The following is a 5,210-nucleotide window of genomic DNA, read 5'->3' as shown; positions in this document are numbered from 1 at the left end:
TCCCCAAGTGGTAATGCTCCAGTTTAATGTTAATATTCCAAAGGATGGGAAATCTACATTGACTCATAATGTCAAGTGTTGGCTTCTTCTTCGGTTAGACCATTCTTTTCCTTAGCTTTTATTTTACGCAATATGATAGCCTCTTCATCTCCTCCCACTTCTTTAATTTTCTAAATCTTCTCCCTTTTTCCAAAACCTTCTTATGTTTGCAACCTTTTCAAAACCTTTTTTTAAAAATATCTTTTGCCCTTAGTGCCCCTTTTCTTCAAAAGATTAGACACTATTAATTGTCGAAACGAGTGGTTATACCCCACGATTTTGAAATTGATTGATATAATGAGATCTTTTCCGCGTGAGATAGCTAGTGGCATACTCGTTGATTTTATCCGAGTTGGAGCCCTTCTTTCATTTGCGAAGCAAAGAACTCGCTTGTTATCATGCTCAAGATCAATGGCTGAGTATATCTCTCCGACGATGATAAAGTGTTTATTCGTTTTTAAAATGTTTTCCCTTTTAAGCGGAACTACATTAGCTCTGACTTCTCCATTGCACCGAGGAGGTATGTAGGCACAAGGCTTAATGTCTTGCCGAGCTTATTTTAAAAATAAAACAAACCCTTTATTTTAGCACACACGACACAGATTTTCAAAAAGGTTCCTGTGGAATACCACAGATATGAGGGGTGCTTAAAACCTTACTCTTGTATAATCAACACCCGAACCTGAGTTCTCTGGCTTCGATCTCAAATTTTCCCCGCTACAGTACGTTAGGCTGAATCCACCGTATTGATAAGTGTCAAAGTAAGTCGTACGTTAGGCTGTACTTTTAGGACGAGTCATACGCTAAACTGGGTCCAGTTTGCATCGTTAAATGTCTGGAAAAGTAAGCCGTACGTTAGGCTGTAGGATAGGTTGTACGTTAGACCAGGTGTCATACCCTAATTTTGACCCCCCCAATTGAGATGTCACACCTCCAAACATCTCATCAAACTCAAGATAGGTACTCAGAGCAGTCACTTGTTTATCTGGTACTCAATTGAGGGTGCTCAAGGACAAAGGAGTTCAGGAAAAGGATCAGTCAATATGAGAATAACCTCTAATACAATCACATAACTCAAATGATTCATTCATTCACTTATGATTGATTAGACACCAGTCATCAAGACTCAAGTTTGCTCAGATCACCAGATTAGGGTTTTGAGCCCATCAAGGATTGAAATCAGGGACCACATTTGGGAAACCCTAAAAATCTCCAGGACATCACTCAAAGGATTCAATCATCTTCAAATGATCCATATAACAATATCCACTGGGCATTATACCTCAATTCAATATCTACAGTCATCAATTTCATCTGGTCGACAACTAGGGTTTTTGACCTAATTCACCTGGACAGTTGATTTTTAATCAGGACATGGATCCACAACTCAAAACATGGCTCAAGAGCTTCTATTACCTCAATATGTTCCATTCATATCACTCATTTGAGGAGGAGAACCTAATTCATCACTAAAGTCCAAGATTTCACTTATTCTTGAAAAAGTCAACTGTACCAGATCACCTTTGACTTTTAGGGTTTTGAATCAAAACATGACTTTTAATGATCAATATCATCAATATATGATTATTAAAGTCATTTGACCAAGAGAAATCAAGAAAATCAATCAAGAATCAAAAAGTCAAAACTTTGGAAGGGAATATCTCAAAATTTCAAGTACAAACTGAAAAAAACTTCCAACATCAAAGTTGTAGATTTTGATCCAATGAACAACTTTGTCACATATGGTTTTTTGGCTAAAAATTAACCATTGAAGAGATATGGAGCTTCAAAGTTGCTGCCTCCATGAAACTAGCAAAAAAACCCTAATTTTCTTCAAACTTTAAGCCCATTTTTCACAAATTTCCTAAGAGATTTAGAAGAAACTCCAAACTAATGAATTGAAGTACATGTTATGGGCTTTCCAAATTGTTCTCAACCTTCTCCAAATTCATCTTGAGCCAAGAGATATGATTGATCAAAGTTAGGCATTTGAAGTGAAATTATAGGTCATGCTTAAGTTTGAAACTTGCAATTTTATGCAAATGCCTATGCTATTTGGTGCCTCTAAACTTCAGAAACATTATAAGGGATAAGAGAGGATCAAATGAATCATTGCAAAGAGATTTAAGAATATTCAAAAATTCAATGCCATATGATTAAGTAATCATTATAAAATAGAATATTAGTGAATCATAAAGGAATCTTCTCCTAAGCCAATTGGAAGCCATTCTGCATCAGAATTATCCCCTATGATCAGAAGAGATCAATGGATGGGGAGCTAGCTCAAAAATTCCATCATTACATCTTGATATTCTTTGAAATTTCTTCATGGCCAAGAAACCAAAACTCCCTCACTAAGCAAGCTTACTATCTCCAATTGCTCAGAACCTTTTGCCTATAAATAGAAGAGCATACCCCAGTAATTAAACACACCAACGCAACAGAAATCTTGCTTTCTCTCTTCTTCCTTCATACTTAGGTTTTCCAAAGGCTCTTTGGCAAGAAGACTCGGATTCTTCAAACCAGAGCTCTTCCTTTGAAAGTAAGTATTCAAACACCTCAAGGGAGGTATTTAGAAGTGATCCAAACACCTGGATCACTTCTGTACGTGGAGAATCATCTTCTCCACCTCTCACTTGTAGCTACATCATTTGGGTTTGAGCAAGAGGTTCTGGGGAGTTTGAACCCAAGCTAAGCATCTCAACACCTTCCTGGGGGATCACTGAAGCTATCTGGATCACTGCAACAACTCTGTAGCACACTTTGATCAGAGCTCAATCTCCATTTTTGAGGTAAGTTTCATGAACTTCAAACTCCATAATTCACGCATGATAAATTAAAAATGAAGTTACCAGTTGGTTTCTGCACCTTTGAGGATCATTAACCCTCAATCCATTACATCATATCATACATATACATCATTTCATATTAAATTCCAATTTTAGGGTTCTAAGTGTTCATGCTTGAGAATTTTAAGTTACACTCAGATTAAATGAAATTAAAGGATACCATCACGATCCTTGTCCAAAAACGAGCAAAATCCATCTTTACATCTTTGAATTTGGTTAAGAATTGAGGGAGATAGGATTTCCAGAAATTTGAAATCGTGAGGTTGAAGATGAAGATGCTTGGCGCGTTTTTTTTGAATTCCAGAGGCAAGTTTAAAATATAATTAGATGGAAGCGTGTTTTGAACGACTAAATCTTTCGGCTCACTTGGTTACATGCGCTTCCCACTCTCTCTTGCCCAAGGTCTGGGGTTCGAACCCCCCCTCAGACCTTTTGTTTTGATCATTTTATTTTTAACTCATTTATGAACTTGTTTTAAAATATATTGAGTTGGAAGTGTCTATCTAACAAGCCACGCGCGTGGTACTTAAAATCCAAATTCCCTGGAAATGGTTAGCTTCCAAAATCATCTTCCAAACCTTCAAAACTCCCCAATAGAGTCTAGGTCAATCACTCAAACAAATTCCCCAGTAGAGTCAATCTTCAAACTTGGGTCTTTCATTCATCAATTCCTGCTTAACAAGAGCACAATCCCCAAAAGGGTCAACCTTTAGTCTCTAAAAACAACAGAGTAATCCCCTATAAGTCAAAAGATCCCACACTAGTAGATCTTTCCCCATTTAAGAGTCAGCCTCAACCTTGGGCTTTGTGCAAGGCACATACTCCTCTTAGAGTCAAAACCCTACTCATAGGTCTTCCCCTATCCAGAGTCAGCCTCAACCTTGGGCTTTGTACAAGGCAGATAATAGAGTCTCCCCAGTGAGCCCTTCACCATCAAGCAGCCACAACCTTGGGCTTTGTACAAGGCAGATAAACCACATTTCCTGTGTCAAAAAATTCCTAACCTTTAGGATCTTTTCTCCATAGAGTCATCCATACTCAGCTTTCCTCAACAGTCAGCCACAACCTTGGGCTTCATACAAAGCACACAATAAAGTCTTCCCTAGCAAAAGTCAGCCACAACCTTGGGCTTTATACAAGGCACAAAATAGAGTCTCCCTAGCTAGAGTCATCCACAATTCTAGGCTTTGTACATAACACTAAATAAACCTTTCAATCCATCCAAATAAAAACTCTCCAACTAGAGTCAGCCTCAATTCTGGGCTTTGTACAGAACACAAAATTCCTTAGTAAAAGTCAATTTCTAGTGGAGTCTGTAGCAACCTGCCCTAAAATTAAAGGTTTAGAGTCGCCACCTATTCTGAAGGGCGAATAGGAAACCCTATGCAGTTGAGAGGAGGTGTTAGGCACCATCAACCATTTCCTAAGGGTTGCATTGTAAAATAAAGGTTTATGGCAAGGTTATAAAGAAAGGTGACAGAAAGTAATAAGGTTAATAAGCGAATATTATGAACATGATTAGAGTTTTGAGGAGGGGGACTCGCCTTGTTGCCAAGTGCCTACGTATCTCTCTATGGAGAATCAGAGTCAACGTAGTTCGGGCACAGGGTTGTACGCCTTAGAATTAGAATTTGATTTGATATGGTTTGAAGTTGTTTTTAAAGGCTTTTTGAGTGGCCTATCGCAGTTTTGAATTTGTGATTTGAAGATGAAAGTGTTTTGAAGTTTGGCGTACAACCCTGATTTGATATGTTACCGTTAGGTGCGATGATCAATAGATTTGATCATTATAGTTAACGGATTATATGGAGTATTGCTGGTTATTCTGATCGATAGGTTTGATCGTCACGGGCAGCAAATAAAGTGTATTAAATTATGCGCTTTATCGTTTTATTATTTTATCTCTCGTCATTGCGACTAATAGATTTAGTCGGGTCGAAGAGAGAATTAAACCAGAATTAGTTAAATTATTAATAAATAAATTAATTCAATTAATTAAAAAAAATATTTCTCGTCAATGCGACTAATAGGTATAGTCGGTTCGAGGAGAAAATTATATAAACAAATCAATTAAACAATTTATTGAAATTATAAAAATAAATTAATTAACTTTATTTTATTTTTCGCAAGGGGGGTGTATATTGTTCTTTGATATTAACTTAAGGGGTATGATTAGCATGGGGTTAAGCCCAACAAGCTCTTTGGTCCATTGTGATTCAACGTGGCACACGTATTGGCTGTGGTGCACCTTCAGGGGCGAATGGACGAACAAAATTCACTTAGATTTTAATCAACGGCCTGCATGTGTTCTTAGTTGAGGGT

This window comes from Vicia villosa, unplaced genomic scaffold (assembly GCF_029867415.1).
Source record: "Vicia villosa cultivar HV-30 ecotype Madison, WI unplaced genomic scaffold, Vvil1.0 ctg.000916F_1_1_1, whole genome shotgun sequence".
Classification (NCBI taxonomy): domain Eukaryota; kingdom Viridiplantae; phylum Streptophyta; class Magnoliopsida; order Fabales; family Fabaceae; genus Vicia; species Vicia villosa.
This window is presented reverse-complemented; position numbering follows the sequence as displayed.